The following is a 25,761-nucleotide window of genomic DNA, read 5'->3' on the forward strand; positions in this document are numbered from 1 at the left end:
TTTTGTCTTAATATTATTTATATTCAGGAATATACTTTGATTTTTTTTTTAATTCATGCTCGTCTCTAGATCTGCAAGTGTTGATCGGGATTAAACACGTGTTACCATATGATCCAATCGCAGCTTACCGCCCAAAATTGATGACAAGTTGAATGATTTTCTTCTAGGTTTGCTGCTTATTTGGACGTGTATTACATGAACACTTTTTGTTTATAGGATCAATCGTGCATTGGTGAGTTGATAGGTATTTTATCTTTTGATATTAGATTTGATTTTTATTTATTTATTTCCTGTCTTATTTTTTATTGAAATGTTCACGTCAGTATCATCCTTTCTTTACTTTCAGCATTGTCCAAAATACTATTCATGTCCATATATTTAAGAAAACATTTATTGACCGAATATTTTGCTTCATAAAGGGGGCGGTATGTTCTTTTTTGAGTATATTAACTATTTACTTTTCAACGCCATCACCCAAATGTTTTTGTTTAAATTAGCACCAGGGGCGGATCCAGTCATTTTAAAAAGGGGGGTTCCAACTATATGTCCCCATTCAAATGCATTGATCGGCCAACAAAAAAGGGGGGGTTCCAACCCCCGGATCCGCCAATGAGCACTATTAACGGTATTTGGAAAATCAGGAATCATTCAAAACATTAATTTGTCATCTGCTTGACCATAATAATTTTTTTCTCATATAATTTGGGACCAAAATATCTATTTTAGGAGAAAATACCCCCCACTATTGAAGTTAAATGTCTAATCCCTTAGTGTACTGATGTGAATAGTAATTAACTGGAAATGTTTGAAAAAAAAGATATTGATGTTGTTCAATAAAAAGACGGGAAATAAGTCGGTGAACCAAAAAGTTCAAATCTAATTGAAAGATAAAGTGCCCATGAACTCACTGATCATGCACGAGTGATTCTATTCATAAAAAGTGTCCGTGTAACAACTAAAAAGAGTCCGTGTATCGTCTAAAAAGAGTCCGTGTAACACCCGTTAATGTACTGTTTTTCTATAGCTCTGCGGGGGGCAAAGTCGTACAATCAATTATAAACCAACTATCCACTTGCAGTAATGTAAGATCTGTTCAGCCTATTTTCAAGCTGTACAGTAGTTGTTATATACATAAACAAAACATTGAATTGTAAAGAAAATCACAAACAAACTGAAATCTGAGAAAAATTTCCTAATCAAATGGCAAAATCAAAAGCACAAACACATTAAACAAATGGATAACATCTGTCATATTACTGACTTGGTACATGCATTGTCCTATGTAGAAATTGTGGATTAAACCTGTTTTTATGGCTAGCTAAACCTCTTACTTGTATGGCAGTCGCATAAATTCCATTATATTGACAACGATGTGTGAACAAAACAAACAGACACAATTGGTAAACATGTGAATTATAGAAGTACAGCAGTCAACATTGTGTTATTATCTTAATCACTCTAGAAAGTTTTAACAAATAAATATATTAAAGTAAAGTAAGATCTGTCCAGTCTATTTCCAAGAGGTACACCAGTTGTTACATACTTGTACAAAATAACAAATTGAATTGTCAAAAAGCTACTGATCTGAACTAGTTAAATATAAACGAAATATCTAAACAGAATGAATTAAAAAAATGATAGATTTATTTGTGGTTATATTATCATCACTGTCAGTGCTGTATATATAGATAAATGAAATTAGCTAAAACTCTTAAATGACGTTTAAATGGTGTTGTCAGTTTATTTACGATCTATGCGTTTGAAAGTCTTTTTGTGTCTTTCGCCAATTTAAAGACTAACAGTTTTCAGATTATTTAAAGATCAAAATGACCATTTCCGACTGTCATTCATTTACTAGTGTGAATTACATTATGAACTATTTCGTTTAAACTGCAATCATAAGTTTGTTTTAACTGAAAGCAGGTTTCGTGATCAAATTTGTCTTAAAAATGTATAAAACAATATTGTATCCAAACATTTTCATTTACCATGCACCCATTCAAATCAATCACGCAACTGGAATGAAAACTGCATTGTTTGAAATATTGAGATATGTGTACATGAATAATTATTATATCCTTATTCTGAATCTCTGTGTATACTTGGATTATACATGTTATACTGTCGTTTTTATGTGTGACTACGGTTATATAATAATCTTTATGAATTATTAACAAAACGAGTAAATAATTTCAATTGCATGCAAAGTGCCGCGTGTCTTAACAACCCTAGCATTTTCAACCATAGTTATTGCTTTGAGACGGATGTAAAAGTAATGCTTCGTCAGGAATCAATGCATTTTAATACGTTTTATCGTTTAAATGAAATGAATTGATTTAAATCTAAAATCTATAAAATTTTAAAAAGAAGTAATGAACTTATAAATATATCAGTTCTAGTTGGATTTAAATATTTAAATGAACTCTATCCCAGAGATGGATTAAGTTTAACTTTAACGGGTAATAAGGCGAAATAATGGATACAAGCCGGAATGCTTGATTAATCGCAAACAAATAAAACTAAAATTAAATTATCGGATTATGATTTATTAAGATTGTTATTTTAGAGTGAAAATATTATAAATCGAAATCCAATATAACTTTATATGCTTGTTAATACACGGAACATACAAAACATTTGTCAACGATATATCATGTATGTACATTGTAGTGTACTTTAGTGTGCATACATATACACCTAATGGGTCGTGTTTATACATTGAACGTTAACATTATTACATGTTTGGATGGATCTTATGATTGACGGATTTCCATTACACACGAATGTCTGTCTAAATGGAACTCCTGGAACCATGTATACAGAGGTGAGTGTTGTCATTTATGTTGGTTACATATTTTGCAGGGGCGGATCCAGCCATTTTAAAAAGAGGGGTTCCAAGCCCAGGATAAAGGGGGTAGGTTCCAACCAAATGTCCCCATTCAAATGCATTGATCGTTCAAAAAAAAGGGGGGTACAATCCCCCCGGACCACCCTGGATCCGCCACTGTTTGGTGTTCAATTATCAAAATCATTGAATTGGTAGTGAAACAAATAACCAGGCTTATTAGTTGTCGTCTGGCGTATTAAATTATAATCCTGGTACCTTTGATAACTAGTCCCACTTGTCTATATCACTCTGCTTAGCTCTTGATAAAATTGAAAATCGTCCTTCCCTACGCCTATTTCATCCAGCTCAGTCGCTTTGTAATTATCGTATCACGGCTAGCGCTTTCAGACGAGAGCAGGCATTATCAGCGACGTCACAATGTCTGAGAAGAAGTTATCAGCGACGTCACAATATGTGAGGAGACGTTTTCAAGCTTGCTTTTTGTCAAGTGAAAAACTGTCTTGAGGAGGGTGAAAAGACCAGTAGTAGAACGATAAATAGATAATCAAAATTTTCACATTGATATCGAAAAATTTCAACTGCGAGCCACGATGGCGAGTAAGCATAGCGAACGGGATAAAATGTTTCACATTGTGTCGAGCAGGTGATATTTTACGATATCAATTTGTAGAAAACCCGATAAGCTATGTGTATCACAGCTTTGTGACGTCAAATATATTGACCCTGCCTTTATAACTTTGACCCGGACATATTAACGCTGCTATGAAGTTTGAACCGATGTTAATAAGTTTGACCTGATATTTATTTATATGTCTTCCGGTTTAATAGTGAAACAAAGAAAACATGCAAAATACTCAAATACAACTTGATACTAAATACGGAATATGCATAAAAAAATAATAAAAAGAGTGGCCCTCTATTCTAAAACATGTATAATTACATAAATCCTCTTCATTCGAACTTTTGGTGGATAGTTGTCTCATTAGATATCATACCTCATCTCCTTACTTTGGTGTTAGGAGTCCACACTCCTTGTCCCTAGCTGCATTTCTGCTTTCACTAAACACATTCATTGGGTTATCTGTAAGACGTATGACCTCGTTCACTCTATTCAGTGCTTCCCTTTGAGTCGTTTCCGTAATCAGCTTCTTTTTACACTGCCTGGTGATTAGCCATGCTAGAAACCTACTATCAGGATGGATTTTGGTTGTCTGGATTTCCCCTCCTATAGACGATTGCCTGCCATGGATGACAAGCTCTTTCTTCCTAGCTTTTCATTCTGGATATGCTCCCATAACCTTTGATCTCTCTATTAAAACCTTTAAAAGTATTTCCTCGATTTGGTTGTATCGTGGTAGCGCGTTCGCCTAGAGTACAGGAGGTCGTGGGATCGATCCCAAGATGTATAAAGCCTAAGACTTGAAAATTGGTATTTGCTGCTTCTTCCCTAGGTACGTGGCATCAAGGAGTAAGATCAAGTACGACATGGTCTAGTAGTCGTAGTAATTTGTTCAAGTATGTTGACATATCATCAAACGGACGTTTGCCTTTAAGTTAAACTAGATCTAGACTAGCACATTCTAAACCATCTCAGCATGGAGATCCAGATCAAAGGAGGTTTCATGTTCTAGTCTTGCATATGCATCACATTCACTGATAGACAGTAAACACAAGCATCTTCAGCTGCATCAGCAACAGCAGCAAAGTCCTGCAAACTTACTGATTGTATATGACGTTACTCTGATAAAGGGGGATAAGTCATTGCTTCTGATTTGATAATCGTAATCATGTTTTGTATCCGTCAACATTTTTCAATACTTTTATGTTCAGATTGTTTGCGTCATGGCTTTGCACCAAATCACAAAGAACCATTCTTCAATTTATAATGATGAATATATTCAAACATTTAATATGCATTAATAAATAAATATTTATCAAAATTAAAAGCATACTAACTCGTAAAGTGACATTATCAATGCATAATAAATTAGTAGCACAAGTACATTATCACTATTTAAATCGTTTTCTGTAACGTGACACGTGGGGTCATGGATGTATATAATAGCGATTATCTAACACATCTTTGTGCTTTCTTGTCAATTGTGTAAATCTATACACACAAGAACTTTAGTCTTCTTTACATAAACTATTGGTAAAATTTTATCGTGCTGGGATAAATGTACAGGTATTGAAATCTATAGTTTAAATCTATTGGCTTTTGAATGTTTGCACTTGTTGACAAGTCTGTGGGAAATGTCGTGGTTATCGCCCCTTAATATTTGTTAATGTGGTTGTCGAATCAAAGGATTTTATCTGTGGAAGGGAAAATATCTTAACAGTATTTTAAGAATGAAGTCTTTTAAACAAATACAAATTTTAAGGTTTCTGTGAATCACATTTAATGTTATGTTTTTTTAATTACAAAAAATTCTGTTACAACATGTACAACTCGTGTTACAATAAAGGTACAATATATTAACAAATTATGAAACTTTTAGAGTAAAATACAAAACAAAAAACATATTGGTAAATACATAAAACGTATCAAAGAATATATACATTGTCTTAAAACGACCTTAAAGTATTACCTGCTGATATATTTTATGAAAGACTGCAACAGAGCAAATTTGATAATTATGACAACGTTTTAAACAGTGAAAATACAATCTTGTACAATTCATAGAACAAACATGTACATAATATCAATGCTAAAAAAGTGTATGTCGATGTTGCAACAAACTAAGCTTGCAAGAATCGATGTTTATCTTTAACAAAAACCTGAGGTACACAATTACTGAACAACACTAACAGTATAATTACATAATCATTGTAAAATGATATGGTGTACAGTTCCTAAATTTGTTAGATTTATAAATGATATTGCCGTAAACAGGGGGCGTTTCTGCTGGTGAAATCATACTTCAATGAAGATTAATATTTTTATTTTTTGACAAATATAGGATATTATATCTCTCTGCTGAAATTAATAAATGAAAATTGTATGTTTCATTTAAATATAAGACGTTATTACAAACACGCGTATATCGAGCCACGTGCGAAATTTACACTCTACAATCAGAAGCTAAAGGAACATGACCAACAAATAATGGAGAAATTTAAAGGAAAACATATGTAGCTAACTTATTTTTGCAACGTTCGCGAGTAGAAAATAACGCGAATAAAAATCGTCGCGAATATGTAAATCTTTGATCAATTAATTACTTCAAATACATTGCAAAATTGCGAAACTAAATCGCTGTGAAGTTTACTAACACGTCTGGTTAAAAACAAAATAAATCATCCTCTAAAATCAGTTGGTTTATTACGGTGGCAAAATCCGTCAATGAAAGAAAAACAATATATGTTGTACAATGTCATTCTAGACGAAACGCGCGTTTGACGTACAACATTTTAAGCCCAGTATCTATCGGATAAGTTAATTAAGGATGTGCTTGGGTGAGGTTTTGGAATTTGTGTCAGATATTTCGTACTCCTCGGTGTTTTTCCATACAATACAATGTAAAATATTTTGCCCCAAAACACCCATTTATTTTTTCATAAAAAGACTTCATAGCTCATGAAATGTCATTTACCAAAATTTTATAGGATTCTTGATTTTCTTTCTTCTGTTTTGAGACCCAAATAATACCAATGCAAATATAAGGTAAAAGTCAGAGTCAGCCTTTTCCCGCCATATTTTAAATCTCGAATATCTCGAAAAGGAGGTCCATGACCTATCAATAATTTTAGCTTATCTTTATCCTTAATTGATGCTCTACAAACTTATAGTATCAATTTTAATTTCTTAATTTCTTAATTTTTACCTAACCTCACCTAAGTACATCCTTAAGTAGAATGTAGCGGTGCATTTTTCAAGTTATTGACCCCAGTACTTAGTTATGTATGATATATCATAAGTATTCATTCGTCTGTATCAAGCTTTTCATTAATATGAAATGTAGATATCTTTAATAAGCATAGCACTGATTCGTACCTGATTTGATTCAAATGAATTCAATGAAAAGTCTTTCCATTCCAAATTATAATAATTAACATAAAGACTCTGAGACTAATTCACAAAAGAAAAAAAGAAACATTTTGAATACCGCAAAGAACTTTGACTTGTCGAAAGCATTGCCATAACTGATTTAAGATTTAAATTGCTTGAATTTTCAAGCCTCATTAGGACCATGATCAATCAGTTAATGGTATGTTTTATTCAGTTGTTATTGAAATTTTGAATGGTAATCATGCAAAATATAAAATTAAAATATCATTGTATGGACATAAAAACACAGATCTATAGCTGAGAGTCAAGTCACATTTTTTAATTAAATTGAAAATACAATTCTAATTCTATTATAGTTCTCACATGCATCTTTTGTTATTCCACACCGGGATATTATATATTAGTAAAATAGTCCCAGTTCCACGATCAAAATTAAAAAGGAAGTTCGTTGAAATATATTAATTAACTAGTTTAACCCCGTCACATGTTCATATAACTGTCTAAAGCCAATAACTCCTTCGCTGGTTTCCTTTTGATTGTTTTTGTTATATCACAATACTTTTTTGACACATAGAAAATTTGAGAATTGTTTGTCGATCTTTGATAATCGCTGTTAAATTGATTTCAAAGTATTCTTAGCTATTCACGAAACTTGACATAGTGTGAAGACAATTTTTATTGATATAGACCGTACTTAGTTAACTTCTATAAATGTATCTGTTAACTGTTCTGATGTTGGTTTGCTGTCTCTGTGACATAATCTACACATCTCCTTTTATTTATAAAAAATGAGTAAAAAAATCATCCCATGGTCCTTATCGTACGGTACTTGCGAAACATTATATTATACTTTATACTTCATGTCAAAAAATGTCAAACTTTGATTGGTTAATACGACAGAGACAATTTACTCTATCCATGGCAAATACTCTTCACGGTGACGCTTGATTAAGGTGTGCGCTTTATTGAAGACGAACAGTTGTTATTTACAAGACGACATAGACTGTGTGTTTCGTATAATTTGAAAATTTGTAGACAGTTATTACAGAACATTTAGTGTAAAAAATTAAAAAAAAAAAACATATCTGAGAGGGTGATAGAACAGACTGTTAACCTTTGAAAAGACATTGTTAACCTTAGTTTCTCCTCAGTTGACCATGTTATTCATGTTATTTCGGGGTAATAATCTGATCTATCACACTCTCAGCTACACATGTAAAGATTGTTTGGTTTTGTATCGATCAGTTGTAACCAAGCCATGGTATCTTAAATACAAATAGACAAATAAGTTCGTTTATCATTAACTACATGTATTGAGCTTTTTAACCTAAAGTTTGATAAAGAGTAGAGGAAACATGTCATTTTATCTCCATTAGTTAAATCTATAGTGATTTTATTTTCATTGTATCACACAATCAAAGTAAACATTATACTAATACATCAGTATGAATTTGGCTTTTTGTTTGAAAATTTAGATTATTAAAATGACAGCCAAATGTGTAAAACTATTTAAACACAAAAATCAAAGGACATAGAAATAATATCAATACCGGTTTTAAAACAAAGGTTTATGTTCAAATACATAGTAATGGAGGGGGCTCGGTGGCCAAGTGGTCTGAAGTAGTTCTGTAATCCCTAACCAGTCAACACTGCGGTTGTGAGTTCGAAGTCCGCTCGTTCGGGTGTACTCGACTCCAATCTTAATTGACTAGGATTGTCAGTTTTCCTATCAAAGGTTGTTAGTTTTCTCCGAACACCTCGGCTTTCTCCACCCATAAAAACTGTCCTCCATGAAATAGCCCAAAAGTGGCGCTAAAAAGTGGTGTTAAAACATCAACAATCACTCAATCGATTAAATACATAATTTATAGAATGGAAACTTATATATGAACTACTCGGGAGCACCTGAGTTCACTCCAGATTTTTAAAGAGGTTTTTAATACCCTATCTTTGGTTTATTGCGTAATGTTTTGAAAAAGTTTGTTATTGTTTATATGTTTGGCCATGGTGATTGTTAGTATTACCGAGTTTATGTTTGTCGATTGTCATTGGTCTCTTTTTGAAGACAATGAATTACCTAAACCATGGCAGTATAAAAAAAATTAGGAGATTTAACGGATGGTAATACTTTCTTGAATGTAGACAACTATAATTGTATCTTCTTGGACTGATATTCCCTCCTTAATTGTATCTTCTTGGACTGATATTCCAACTATAATTGTATCTTCTTGGACTGATATTCCAACCATAATTGTATCTTCTTTGACTGATATTCCAACTATAATTGTATCTTCTTGGACTGATATTCCAACCATAATTGTATCTTCTTTGACTGATATTCCAACCTTAATTGTATCTTCTTGGACTGATATTCCAACTATAATTGTATCTTCTTGGACTGATATTTCAACCATAATTGTATCTTCTTGGACTGATATTCCAACTATAATTGTATCTTCTTGGACTGATATTCCATCCATAATAGTATCTTCTTGGACTGATATTTCCAACTATAATTGTATCTCCTTGGACTGATATTCCAACCATAATTGTATCTTCTTGGACTGATATTCCAACCATAATAGTATCTTCTTGGACTGATATTCCAACTATAATTGTATCTTCTTGGACTGATATTCCAACCATAATTGTATCTTCTTGGACTGATATTCCAACTATAATTGTATCTTCTTTGACTGATATTCCAACTATAATCGTATCTTCTTGGACTGATATTCCAACCATAATTGTATCTTCTTTGACTGATATTCCAACCTTAATTGTATCTTCTTGGACTGATATTCCAACTATAATTGTATCTTCTTGGACTGATATTCCAACCATAATTGTATCTTCTTTGACTTGGACTGATATTCCAACTATAATTGTATCTTCTTGGACTGATATTCAAACCATAATTGTATCTTCTTTGACTGATATTCCAACCATAATTGTATCTTCTTGGACTGATATTGTATCTTCTTGGACTGATATTTCAACCATAATTGTATCTTCTTTGACTGATATTCCAACCATAATTGTATCTTCTTGGACTGATATTCCAACTATAATTGTATCTTCTTGGGCTGATATTCCAACCTTAATTGTATCTTCTTGGACTGATATTCCAACCTTAATTGTAGTACCTTCTAAGACTGGTATTGATAATGATACATTTTCAGACTGAAATCCTATACAAATGGAAACTTCTTCGAAAGATTTCATCTTGTAGTGCAGAACAATCAGGTTCTTTCTTTGACTGATAGTCAATTATTAATGCAAGCTTCTTTGACTGATAGTCAACCAATAATGGAAACTTCTTTGACTGATAGTCAACCAATAATGGAAACTTTTTTGACTGATAGTCAACCAATAATGGAAACTTCTTTGACTGATAGTCAACCAATAATGGAAACTTCTTTGACTGATAGTCAACCAATAATGGAAACTTTTTTGACTGATAGTCAACCAATAATGGAAACTTCTTTGACTAATAGTCAACCAATAATGGAAACTTCTTTGACTGATATTCCAACCATAATTGTATCTTCTTGGACTGATATTCAAACCTTAATTGTATCTTCTTGGACTGATATTCCAACTATAATTGTATCTTCTTTGACTGATATTCCAACTATAATTGTATCTTCTTGGACTGATATTCCAACCATAATTGTATCTTCTTTGACTGATATTCCAACCTTAATTGTATCTTCTTGGACTGATATTCCAACTATAATTGTATCTTCTTGGACTGATATTCCAACCATTATTGTATCTTCTTTGACTTGGACTGATATTCCAACCATAATTGTATCTTCTTGGACTGATATTCAAACCTTAATTGTATCTTCTTGGACTGATATTCCAACTATAATTGTATCTTCTTTGACTGATATTCCAACCATAATTGTATCTTCTTGGACTGATATTCCAACTATAATTGTATCTTCTTGGACTGATATTCCAACCTTAATTGTATCTTCTTGGACTGATATTCCAACCTTAATTGTAGTACCTTCTAAGACTGGTATTGATAATGATACATTTTCAGACTGAAATCCTATACAAATGGAAACTTCTTCGAAAGATCTCATCTTGTAGTGCAGAACAATCAGGTTCTTTCTTTGACTGATAGTCAACCATTAATGCAAGCTTCTTTGACTGATAGTCAACCAATAATGGAAACTTCTTTGACTGATAGTCAACCAATAATGGAAACTTTTTTGACTGATAGTCAACCAATAATGGAAACTTCTTTGACTGATAGTCAACCAATAATGGAAACTTCTTTGACTGATAGTCAACCAATAATGGAAACTTTTTTGACTGATAGTCAACCAATAATGGAAACTTCTTTGACTAATAGTCAACCAATAATGGAAACTTCTTTGACTGATAGTACACCAATAATGGTACCGTCTTAGATTGACAATCCACCATCATTGGTATTTTCTTGGAGAAGAGATTAATCACTTATGGTATTCTTTTGGACTGATAGTCCACCTCTAATGGTACCTTCTTATATGTATATGGTCAACTACTAAATCTCACCTTCTAGGACTGATTAATCAGCGATAACGGTACCATTTTGAACGGAGAGTCAAACAATAATAATAGTACATTCTTGGACTGATAGTTCATTACTAATGGAATCTTCTTAGTTTAATTATATACCACTAATGGTATCTTCTTGGACTGGAGGTCCATTTAAGTTGCCACTGGACGTTAAAAATAGCCAACAATCCATGCATCTATCATCCCCCTCTTTTATCCCTCCCTCATTTGGTTGATTGTGATATATACCCGCCGCAGTAAGTTTAATGTTTAAACTTTAAAATGCATTTTGATATTGTTATTTTTAAATATTTCACTATCGAGAAAGAACGAAAATTTTGTCGTCAACGAGGGTTGATCTCTAATGACAGATCGGATTACAATATATCAATCTTATATGGATACAGAAATATAGAAACGTTTTCAAACACATATCGATAAAATATAATGAAGGTTATATATTCATGTAAATCATGTAGATAATAGATTTTGCAAATATCGATATTCATTTGAAAATTTGCATCAAAAGCGTAGCTATTCTAATCCATGAAACCATATTATTTACTGCAAAATCCATATGTCTAAACAATTATTTAACATATTAATATAAGATTACACGTAAGACTACATGAGGATTTGAACAACAAAATGCGGTTAAGAAAGCCAGCAATTTGTGAATAATTAAATAATTTCAACATAGACGTGTGAAAAGAAACAGAAAATTTCTTTCATGCTAATTATTTAGTTGGAAAATTGTTACAAAAATCAATAATCCTTGCATGTCTAAGGTATGAAAATCTATAACAAACAGACTTTATGAATTACGAAAAATGTCATTTATCAACGTGTAATACATATATGGAAAACAGAGTCAAATTGCCAAAGGCAAAGGCGTGATGGATATAAAGTGATAACTTCCAACATGCAATGTTATTCCATTTTATCATACATGTATATTTAGTAGTACATACAGTAGTTCTGAATATTTGATAAATAGCCTGCTGTTTAATCCATATCGCACAACTTTGATGCGCACCCTTTATCACACCCCTACCCTTTATCGCACCCTTCATCACACCCCTACTCATTTTATTTTTTTTAACTCCGTTTTAATTTATGCAAGCTTCTTCAGAAAAAAAATTCTTCAAAATTTTTTCAATTTTTTTCCCCTCAAAATTGTTCCCAAATGAACGGTCATTCGGACATAAAAAGGCTGATATTGGTATCTCGGGATGATACGGCATATGATACGGATTTTGCCATGTATTATTCTCTATTTAGTGAATTTTACATCAAAATAGTATCTGATATGTACGGTAACCTTATATGGTTGTTTGTACGGATTGAAACTAAATATAAAAACACGTGAGTTATAAATAGTAAGCATTTACGGCACTATTACTTGTTTTCAAGGGAAACACGTGAAAGGAAAATTTAAATGCTGATCCAAAAGATGGGGAAAGGAAAATCATAAAACGAGGAATTTCAAGCAGGAAAAACATATCAATGGAAAAAAACTTCAATTCGATCCTACCCCGATTTTTCGTCAAATTTTACATGTCAGGGTAAACTAGTACAGGAAAGCAAAGTATTACTGTTTTAGGTAAAATAAACGTTAATGGGCGAAGTTCAGTATTCTAAAATATATTTACGTTATTAGGCGGTATTTAAATTTTTTTTAAGGCGAAGTTCATGTATAATATTCTTCGGCCCTTTATAGCTTGCACCGTAGGTTCCGTGTTGAAGACTGTACTTTGACCTTTAATGGTTTACTTTTACGAATTGCGGAATGGATGGAGAGTTGTCTCATTTCATCTCAAATCACACCGTCTTATATTTATTAATTTGGCGGTACTTTTGGAGTAATACATGTTTTGATTTATTTGGTGGTAATTTGGATTTGTTGGTTTAATATGAATTTATATTGTGTGGATGAGTAATTTTAATTTCAACAGCTTATATATGCAGGAAAGATATTAACATATTTTACACCTCATGTGTTAAAACGTATAATAATTGGCATTAAGATGTCTTATTCATTTGTATGTACAAAACAGGAAAAATGGGACCATTTCTCCAATACATTAGATTGAAGGCTCCATTTCATACATTTAGCATTTATCAATGTTAACTCATTGTCGTCGTTTAACAGCTTAATATGCGTAGTTTAAAGTTTTTGCAACATTATGTCATATATTAATAAGAAAATTTGATAATTGAATAATAAATATCAAAAGATGAAGAAAAAACTGTAAAAATACTCATCTTAGATATCAGGATTGAAATTTAGTACGCCAGACGTGCGTTTCATCTGCGTAAGACTCGTTATTTTTTTATAGAATTTTACATAATATGAATAGGGAGGCATTCCAAATTGATATCGCACCAACAGTGTTTTTGTATAGGCTTTCAAATATACAATTTAATGTCATTTAATCATTTAAGGCCAATAACTTTGAATACAATGCAATATATACATGTAGCAATATTATATATAAGTGTAAATATTTATATTTTTTTTGGATGGAGAGAAAGAAAATGGAATCGAGGTTGCATAGTTTTTAAGTTAATGATTTTAGTTTTACTTTCATTTACTAGAAGACAAAAAATATTATCATTTTTCGGTCTCATTAGAAATGGCCAAACATTTTAACACATGCTCAAAAATCCAATCTTTGGTACACATTACGTATGAACAGTGTGGATAATATATACATGTCTCTCGTGGTGTCTGTGTTGTGTGGCTGTCTCCTAGACATATACCACCATAATAGATTTCTTTAATAACTAACGTGCTTGTCAATCTATCATTAAACAATATGTATTACTATCTACACTGCCTGTATTTTTCTTTCAGAATGTTATTCTAAAATATATGTGTGTAGTGTTTGCCACTGGACACCATACATGTAGCATAAATAATTGATATAATGAGTCGGCTTTTTTTCTGTCTGTGATTACTTTTGACAAATTCCAACTAATCCTTTTTTTTTATTCTAAGTATAAGAACAATGACAACTGGTGCAAATAAATGTAATAGAAATAACACATAACTCTTTAATATTCAGTACGGCGAAATTAATCATTTTCCTAATATTTGTTCAATGTATTGATATCATGATATATGAGAGATTAATAGACAATAGAATTACAATCAATCATTTTTCCATGTAAGTAATATATTTATTTACCATTTGTGTATGTAATTTTTGTCAACCTTTTCAAAAATATCATTTCGCTTTTAATGAACCTTTTTAAACAGTAATGTGTTTTCTTTTTGTGATATAACCAATTAGAATTCCAACTTATTGTTCGTTAATGATTTATTGTATCTGGATTATTGAACAAACATATTGAAATTATTGTCACAGTAAAGTGGAACAAATTATGTTTAGGCTTTTAGAAACTATGGCATTGTTTTTCACTTTGATATAGAAATAAAACTTTACATACATTATTGATCATTTAATGAGAATCAAATGCGAAAAATGTTGTGCAAACAAATTATGGTACAAAAGTATGAAAAAATCAAGAATAATCAGAGTTGAAAAGCAGAAAATATGACAATTCTCTATGTATACAGTGCTTAGTTATTCTTTTTTTTATATATATATTTTTTTGGGAAGGGGGGGGGGGGTCATATTACTATCAAGTTAAATAGTTTTCCTGTTCTGATTTTCATTGCACTTTCATTTTGTAAAATTTAGAATGAAAATGGGGAATGTGTCAAAGCGACAACAACCCGACTAGAGAGCAGAAAACAACAGAAGGCCACCAATAAGTCTTCAACACAAAGCAGGCGATATGCAGTGATAAGCGAGACACCGTAATATAGGGTTATTGCATGAATATTGGGGAATATTGTCCCGAGTAGAATTTTATATTGCACGAGCTTGTGAGTGCAATATATGTTCTACGAGGGACAATATTCCCCAATATTCATGCAATAACCCTTTTATTGTATAGCAATATAATATTTGAAAGTACAAATTGGTTTAAACTGAGATTTTGACGTTGATGACGTCATGAATTTTGAAGATTTATTGCACTAGTGCAATATTGGAATTTATTGCACGCTAACTTTTGGTTACTTTCTGTGGGAAATATTATATTGCTATACAATAATATCTTTTATTTTAGGACTTAATATATGTTTTCCCTTAATGCACATGTAATGTCAAGGTCAGGTCGTTTATAAACTTTGAACCTGATTCCATTCATAAAAGGCATAGATTTTATAATTTATTTATATCACAAGTTTTGGGAGAAATTATATAAGAAATACATAATATGTACAAATTATTGAATAAGTAATTCATTTAATTTAATAATAGATTTTAGTGAATGATATTAAAGAATGAGAGAGAATTATATCGCATTATATCTTGGACTACTGTATACATGTATTATATGTACAAGTCCCAGATTAAATTTTATTTAATTTCATGTAATAAGTAACACCTGATGATTGGGTCTTAATAAACACATTTTTATTGGTATTGTCCTAATCTTTCCTTTTATAAATAATGAAAAAACGTAATGGTATATTAAAAAAAATAAGGGAAACCATAATACTTATTCTATTATACTAGATAATGCTTCTGGCCTTTGTTAGTCTTGTATTATTTTAATTTTAGTTTCTTGTGTACAATTTGGAAATTAGTATGGCGTTCATTATCACTGAACTAGTATATATTTGTTTAGGGGCCAGTTAAAGGACGCCTCCGGGTGCGGTAATTTCTCGCTACATTGAAGACCTGTTGGTGACCTTCTGCTGTTGTTTTTTTTTCTATGGTCGGGTTGTTGTCTCTTTGGCACATTCCCCATTTCCATTCTCAATTTTATTCAGTGACTCCCTATATAATCAACCAATTTTTAAATTGTCAGCATATTTCTTAATATGATTTTAAAGGTTTGAACACAAGTATCTTTTTAAAGAAAATAATTATAAAAAATAAAATTAAAAATGAACAGCAAAGAAAAAAAGGGGGAGGGGTGTTCTTTTGACTTTGTTCTTTTCAATTTATAGACCCATAATGTTGCGGTAAAAATGAAAATCTGAATGATATATTGAAATTGAATATGTGATGTAAAATTTAAATAATTTTCAATACATGTTACTGTTTAAATCCGCGCTTTATCATGCTCAATGAAATCTGGTAAGACGTGTCACGTGATTTCACGAAAACGCGATGTCCGTTTGGCCCTCGTTCCCATTATGAGATTAAAAGTTCCTAATCTTTGATCAATTGACAATCTTTATGACGGATATTTAGATCTCGTTCGAACGTGACGATAACAACCATAAGTGATCTGTAATAAGAGACAAAGAACTTCAATGGTACATTTAAACGTGTTGTATTTCGAAAATTCCTCTAAGCCTAATCCTTGTTCTTCTTTCTGGCCCAAATCAATCTCATCTTTCAAAATATTGATTTGTATTTAGCATACAGTGGAGTTATAAATTAAAAATTTTAAATGACAAATTAAAATCCGATAGAAATAATACCTTCACAAGGAATTTTAAGCGACAAATTAAAACATGTATAGATAAAATTGACTAAGTTATAGGTAGATATTGATTTATATATACAAAACAACGTTTATGAGTTTATATCTCGAAAGGCCATTTAAGTTTATTTGTGAAAATTTGATACCGCAAAACTTCACCTCATATTCTTTTGAACAATCTTGTCAAAATTTAAAGGGGTATGAAAAACAATACGGGATCCGATATTGTTTTTAGTATTTACGATCATAGAAAGTATTGGTTTAATTTCATTTCTGTTCACTCGGCGTTTAAGGTCAAATTGTACACAGATCAATAGAGCTATTATGGCGAGAACAACAGACATCATAACTTGACTTGTTAACAACGGCATACAGACGTCCAAACAAATATTTATGTTAGGGAAAATTACACAAAATGAAAATCTGCTCTACGAGGACATCTTTTATAAAGAACTTGTGGTATGTAGATATTCATTATACATTTCAAAAGGGCTGTGTTGTCGTTCTGTATAATATTAAATGTCAATATACCAATAGGATATATATTAATTTAATTTAAATTCACACATTTATTATATTGTATATAGGAAATATGTTTTGGAGATTCACGTAGCAATGTTATTGAAGGTAGGTTTATGAGGCGAAAATTATTATCTTTAAATACAAATTGTAATTATGAAATTGATATGTAACCTTAATTATATCTATTACAATTGCTTTGTAATAGAGTTCGTTCATTTATGAATATTATACTACAGGGATCAATTCAACAGAAATATATGTTTAACTTGGTTATGACTGCCTGATATTTATTATAAACCTATCGTAGGCTAAAAATTTAATAAATAAAAAGTAGATATTCTTGAAAGCTTGTCGATATAAGCTTTATTTCTGTTCGATTAAAGTTCATAATGTTAACCCATTAAAACTCTCTATTTGAAAAAAAAGAAGATAAGATAACTAATTTAAAACGTTTATTATTTGTTGTTAGTTTCAGTGTAGGCAAACAATTTAGCTAATGAAATGTTTTTACCCACGAAAGCTTGTTAAAATAAGCTTTGAATACCGCCCCCCCCCCCCCCCCCCCCCGAAAAAAAACCCCAAAACCAACAACAAAAATAAACCAAAACCAACCCTACCAAAATAGTACCTGGCCATTGAAACTTTCACAAAAAGTAGATATCCTTGAAGCTTGTCGACATAAGCTTTATTTCTGTTCGATTAAAGTTCATAACGTTAACCCATTAAAACTCTCTATTTGAAAAAAAAGAAGATCAGATAACTAATTTAAAACTTTTATTATTTGTTGTTAGTTTCAGTGTCGGCAAACATTTTAGCAAATGAAATGTATCATATACCCACGAAAGCTAGTTAAACTAAGCTTTTAATACAGTTTTCCAAACAAAAAACAAAAAACAAAAAAAGCAACACATAACAACCCTACCAACAGAGTACATTGTACCTGCAACTTTCTGAGATTAAAAGATACAAAGTACTTCAGACAATTGATTGAGAACATTCTTAGATAGAGTCCATTACCATATATAACCCGAATAATTCAGTCATTAAATACCATTCCTCTGGTATTGCTTCATAAACCTCGCAAGTAGCAGAGATCGAATACGGCCCCTGGAGGGACTAAATTATGGCCATCAAATAGTCGCCATCACTCGAGAATACGTTAACTCCGTCCTATCACATGAGGAGGAACAAAGTTCTTACTTGACTTAATGTTTTATTCACTTACTAGTTCATCATATTAATATTGTTATTCGATACTTTGTGGTGTTCGTTAAATTGATTATCAGCTTGATAATTAGATATACGAAGATGAGGTATGAGTGCCAATGAGACAACTGCATCCAAGTCACAATTTATAAAAGTATGTTTACAATTATATGTCACCAATGTACGGCCTTCAACAAGTCACACCGAACAGCAAGCTATAAAGGGCAAAAAAATATTACTAGAGTAAATCCATTCAAAAGGGAAAACCCAACGGTTTAATCTATATAAAAAAAAACGAGAAACTAGAAACATTTATGTACCACATCAACAAACGACAACTACTTATGACATGTGCAAACTAGTACAGAGACATATTTTAAAAACAAGGAGACATGGTAGGATCGCAATTCAGACACAGTTTCCCCACAGACCAAATGATTAGGATTTTGAGAACTGTAGGAAACTGTACGATGGTCACAATGAGCAAAATCTATACTGTATGTCGTTAAGGGCACATGCTAAATGTCAAAGATCGCATGTGCTACTCTTTTGATAAATATGGAGAGGTTAAATAAATCCCGCATCAAGAGGCTTTTTATTTTCTTGTGCATGGTACAATCAGAATAAAATTTCGAAAATACAATATTTTTTAAATAATTAAATTATGATTTCCGGTAATTGGTCATGTTGGTTGTTTTCTTATGTTATAAAACCACTAATCCAGGGTCCGGCCAGGAATAACACATCAGCACTACGCCTCTATGGAACTTTTGAAATATTTGAAATATCTCAATCAATTTTGTATCAAATATTACCAGCGGGACAATGTTTATTTTGAATGATAACAAATGTGTACAATTTAAATAGGCGAGTATAATTTCTCAGGTCAGATGAACCTGTTTATGTTCTTCCGAACTTCCGAAACTAACGTACGTACTCAGCCTCTTAATTACAATTAAAGTACTTTTTTAGCATAAATCATAATGTTGTTTTGTCATGATGTGACATAACTTAGTGACAAATCCAGGTTCGAGGTGTTGTACCCCCCCCCCCTTTTGTTTGACAACTATTGATTTTGTATGAGGACATACATGTATGGTTGGAACTATCCTTTTTGAATGACTATCATGAGTTGGAACATCCTTTTAAAAAAAGTCTTGATCGGCGCTTGCGACTGTCTTTTAATTAAACTGCAGACAAAATAATTATGAACACTTAGCTAGAAAGTAGTGGGTGCATGAATGAGTTGGCTTTGCCTTGTCTTCATCGTTTTAACTTTTGTACACACTTACTTATAAGTAAAATATATGAATTACTAACAGCTAGCATTGTTGGCGTTCCGGCAATTTAAAGTAGCGAAATTTCTATTTATTTAACACATTAAAGTATGGCTAATACGGATTAGATTTAAAAGAGGTTTGACAAATATTAATCTTTCAATGAAATATTAATTAAGTTTGAAATGGATATTAATCAAATAATAGATCTGTATTCAATTATATGAAATATAAATTTAATGTACATATAGGTCACATAAACGAATGGCACAGAAGGGGTAGGAATTCAAAATTCATATATAATTATATAAGCCTTGGATGTTTTTGTTGATGAACATAAAATGATATCGTTTGATCATTGTGTTTCTGTCATGGGCTACATTTTTTTGGTTACCAAATTTACGGTGGTATACTTAAACAAATCTAAAACTCTGACCATCAACTCTGACCATCAACTCTGATGTAATTGACCACGCCACACTAACATCTAAAAGGAGATTCGTGCACTAGACATGGCTTTTTAAAGATTATTTTCGTATGGGTATACTATTATGTCATACTGACATACTGAAAATAACATCTAAAAGATGATCATTGCACATGGTCGTGCTTTTTTGGGGCTGTTTATCACGTCATAACGTAAATCTATTATGTGTATGCTGATTGAAATTTTAGTCTGTAAAAATCTAATTAAAGTATAGATCTCTGATTTCTAATATATAGTAAAACGAAATCAGAGATTTTAATAAGATTGAATCTGTAAAAACGTGGTTCATTTATTAGTTGGAATAGGCTTTTTAACTTACTTTCACTAACTGTTAGTACTTTTGGTTCGATACCTTGTGTTTTAAGTCTTTATTGTCAGGGTATTTAGGGGCTTTGTGTCTATCTGATAAAACGAGCCATTCATAAGGCTTACTCATTTGATAATTTGCTCCAATGTTGTGCTGTTACACAATTGTGCACATTAGGAGGGTAGTGATGGTTCTCATTTTTGTAAGGTTGTTTCATTGGTAAACAAACCACATCTACTAATCTTCATAGTAATTGATTATAATATCACGCAGGGTATATATAGTTGGTACAAATTAAAAGTACACTAATTATATAAACCTTTATTACCTAGTTAATATTCTTCTAGCTGACTTAATATAAATGTATTTAGTATAACATCGTGTTTATTCAATGAAATATGAATTATATTTCATTTGTATCGGACAAGTCAGGAAACTATATAAATGTTCCACTTAATTCGCTTTCTATTGGTTTTTAATTTTCACTAACACAAGAGACTTTTGTTAGCGGGTTTTAAATGGTTTGTATTGATGTAAGGGACTAAAACCATTTATAAGTTCAATGATTAGTTTTCTGTGAAAGCAAACCGTTGTCCATAAGTGCATAATATTTAATAGTTTTTTTTTGTATACTAAATGGCAGTTTATGTTGTACTCTTGAAAATAAATCGAGCAATATCATTAAGGTACACAACAATCGTTTATCAATGAATGGCAAAAAACAAACAAAATGTCCAATGATAATACATCAAACGATTTTAAAATTTCGCACAAAAGAAATTTAAAAAAAGATTTAGTTTGACAGGAACTACCTGCATTTGGAAATGAAGTCCTTACCATCGTCCATGTGTTCAATGAAACGTACGCATGGATTCTTGGACCATGTAAAGTAAGTTTTCATCTTTATACATATCCAATACATATATAATAATTACATTAGATATATGTTTCATTATAATACGTTATTCTGATTGGCTAACTGCACATCACATGTTATTCCGTAAGCATTGCATTAGACAATAAAATTTATCATTCATGATAACTTTATAGGGTTGTAAAAGCGTTGACCGTGCGTACATTTTTAGAATGAAGCGCTTCCGCGCTTCATACATTCATACAAAGTGTACTTCGGCCAACGCTTTTACACCCCAATAAATTTACAAAAAGAAGCATCCAATTCTTAAATGTATTGTTGTATGCACGCTTTGTAAATATTCTTATTTTATAAATTGTTCATGGGAGAAGACTTTATAAGTTGGATTAACTTGTGTCTCATCCCTTTTTATATTTAAGCAAATAAAATGTGTTTTAACTGGACAAAAACTAGCCTAAATTTACTTTTATCGATATATGCATCCCTAATCCTGACGGGAACTATTGGGTTTAATTTGAAACGGATATTTAACATCACTTAAGCAGACAACAGATTCTGCCCGTTGTCGAAGGCCGTACGGTGTCATACAGTTGCCAACTTCTACTTCATTTGATCTCTGGCGGAGAATATTTCAAACCATATCTTCTTATTTTTATATTTAAAAGAAGGAGGGTAAAGTAAAACATTTTATCATTTTTTGAGCTAGTTGATTGGAATAGAATTTACAATATATTATCATCAGATCGAATCTGGAACTGCCTACCCTTCCGTAGCACATAAACTTACTCCTGTTTTTAGTTTATTCATCGTTGTTAAATCTTTAGTTTTTAAATTTTGTGTTTTGTAGACAGTTTGTTTGTATGTCTACCTTCTTATTTTCATTTTACTATGTCTTTGGTCGTGCCTTTTAACACCCCCGAAATATGTACTAGTATTTTCTAATCAATCATTCGGACAAAATAAGCTTACACCCCATGATGTTTAATATGTTCATTTTTCCATTGTGTATATTGTATTGTATTGTTTGTATATGCCTTCAACCCCCAGGGGTATAAATGTGCATTTCATGAATAAATAAATAAATAAATAAATTAAAACACACGTTGAAGGCCGTACGATGACCTATAGTTGTTAATTTCTGTGTCAATTTGGTCTCTTGTGGAGAGTAGTCTCATTGGCAATCATACCACATCTTCTTTTTTATGTTTCATATAATAGGTTGTTTTAAAGTGATGAATATGGGAAACTAACTTTTGGAAAGAAATGTGTTGCATGTTATGAAACAGAATCATTAAACAGTGCTGTAAAATCATGCATCATACATGCTGATATAAGCGTTTTACGTTTTAGTTTTTTTTTGTTAAACATAAAAATTTCGTGTCACTTTTTTCATTCAATTGTGATTGACGAATTTGTATACTTACTATGTTACTTATAAATTTGTGTTGATGTATAACAATGCAATTTTTTGTTATTAAGACATGCTGATCAACTTGAGTAGTATGACATATTATTCACATTGCAATTTTGTGTGAATTAAAAAAAAAATCGAATATTTTAATGTTTATTTAATGCAACTGAAATCTTCAAGTTTACATTTCTCATGACTCTTTTTGTATACCGCCAGTCATTATAGATTTATGCTTTAAGAGTTTAATTCATTAATAAAAGAAACAGTATGGTTTGAAAGAGTAAATCGAAAATCGTTGTAAATATATAGAGGTCGCATTTCTAAACCGGAATCTCGGGGTTGTGTGAATCTGAATGAAGAGGGACTGAAGAGATTAAAATGCGTTTACCCATTTGATAAAAAAAGTGTCTTTGATGCTATGTTTACAAGAAACTGAACGGCGATATATGCTAAAAATGGCAATATTCAATCACCGATGATATTTTCTTTTTTCTTTTTTTTCTGTACAAAAAACTTTGATATAACCCTATTGAACACCGTTTTAAATCAATATTTGTTAAAATGATATTACGTTTAAGATATGCTATAGGTGAGATGTATACGGCAGTTGATAGTTAACAAGTTTACTTTCCAATTGATTTTAATTCTTCAGATTTATGAATCGTTATTGTACGTGTTTGACTTTGGTAGTAGCTATTTCTATAAGTGTTTGTTCATTGTAAAAATAAATCCTTGTACAAAAACGCTTTTAAGACTTAGCGGAGGAACACTATGTTAAGCCTTTATAAAGATAGATCAAGATTTTGTAAAGATAGAAATATTTTTGATAGCAGAACCGTGAGAATATATGTCACATTACTCCGAAAGAAAATGCAATTTGTTCTAGTAGTATATACATATAATTATACTCTTACAATCCAAAAGTTTGCCAAAATATCAACTGCAGGAACTTTGTGTTTGTCGCAATCTTTTCTGTCCCTGAACTTTTAATTTCCCATTAAACTTTTAACTAACAGAGAGTTTTCCTTAACTATATAAGCAAAATAAGTATATGTACACAAAACATATATATCATTATGATAAAGGGGATACACAGACATGCTGTTCTTCATCCTGAGTACCATCCTCTCCCTAAGCAGTTCTTTCTCTATTTTTCCTCCATTCAAACTATAGCCCCCTTCTATCTCTCTGTCTCTGCTAGACAGTGCTGTATCGGAATATCTTAAGACTTTACATTGTTACAAAAGTGGTAAATTATTTTACCATCTAACAACACTGTTAACGGGGCGGAAATCCTATTTAGCACTTATATGCATAGAATTTCTGGTTTCAATACATAATATAAAGAAAGAATTTTTATAAAACAATTTTATCATTGGTTTCGTTTCCTTTTTGTTTATTCAAAACATATGTATCCTGACAGATAAGGAGAAAGCATTTCAGCTGTTCTAGTTTTATATAGTTTTCCTTCATTGTTTTCTTTCATCTTTACTTATTATTTTGGGGTTGGGGTAGGGGTAAATATATTTCAGTTTTTCAGTGTTGATTCGCGTTTTCCCCCTCCATAACTGTAACCAAATAAATGCTACCAAGCAGTGGTTTAGGATAAATGTCAAGTAATACAGTTACAAATGTATAATTAATCAGGGATCATTTATTTCCATTTAACCTCTTCTCACTTACTTAATATTGTGTCGGACTAGGTTTAATATTTAATAATAACCATAGCTATTTATATCCATTGTTAAGTAATATTAATTCTTTGTGGGGTAGTATTGACATTTTATAATAATCCGATTAATTTTGGTTAAATATGTATTAGAAAACCTGTCTTAACAGTTCCCCAATTACATGAAGTAGACATGTATGTTTTGATTGACAGGAATATCTTACGATTTTAATAACTGATTGAATGTGCAACAGACATCTGTTGATAAAACAAGCCTTGTAATCATCGAAGACGAACCGAGCAAGCAAAATGAATTGTTTTTAACGGATTACCATTTACCACATTTAGAGTTACTATGTATACCACGTTAAGGATTACCATTTACAAAGAGGAATACGAAATCCAATGACGTAAATATACCATATTTTTACATATTTGAAAATTTCGATAATTTGTTAATTTGATAAATCAAATACAATGTAACAACAATTTCAAGAGCAAGAAAAACTTTAAACTTTTTATACAAAAGTAAAGAGATATGTAATAGCTGCCAATGAGAACACTACCCACCAGAATCTAAAAAAACAAGAATGTAAACAAATATAGGTCTTTAACAAGGAGCACACATCAAACAATATAGTCAGTTATGATAGACCTCGACATGACAAAATGTGAAAAAAATAAGAATAGTAATATATGGCTTAATTTATATGCTACAATACAAAATCGCTAAAGTTAAGGTAAACACAAGTATGACAGAGAGCAACAAACAACTAAATTACAGACTCCTGACGTAGGACACGTGTAGAAAAATATGACGGAACTTTCCATGTTCGTGAGTGCTCAACCCTACCTGGGGATGGTGTGTTGCAACAAGAAATGTGTTATATATCATTTTCTTTTTAATCATTTAGATTTATTTTTTATCTAAATCATTTACAAGATGAATGTATTTTATGCTTAAAAGTAACATTAAGCATAAACAGATATAAAGTCATCAAACCTAAGTTTTGAACGAACAAATTTCGGGTCATTTAACTATCAATTAAGAACAAATGAAAAATAAAACCCATTTACTAAAAA

General features: G+C 31.3%; 1 protein-coding gene across 3 annotated transcripts in view; it reads left to right on the forward strand.

Annotated features, from left to right (window-relative positions):
* Window positions 1–2,521: 2,521 nt before the first annotated feature.
* The window catches only part of LOC143054197 (uncharacterized), a 31,021-nt gene continuing 7,781 nt past the window's right edge, over window positions 2,522–25,761 (forward strand). Inside the window, exon 1 of one of the 3 annotated variants that reach the window (XM_076227122.1) lies at window positions 2,522–2,824. The gene's annotated coding sequence lies outside the window, so the exon portion shown is untranslated. Of the gene's footprint in view, window positions 2,825–17,061; window positions 17,385–24,859; window positions 25,089–25,761 lie in introns of those variants that run through there. The other 2 variants (XM_076227121.1, XM_076227123.1) reach the window with 2 other exon arrangements.

Source organism: Mytilus galloprovincialis, chromosome 12 (assembly GCF_965363235.1).
Source record: "Mytilus galloprovincialis chromosome 12, xbMytGall1.hap1.1, whole genome shotgun sequence".
Taxonomy (NCBI): domain Eukaryota; kingdom Metazoa; phylum Mollusca; class Bivalvia; order Mytilida; family Mytilidae; genus Mytilus; species Mytilus galloprovincialis.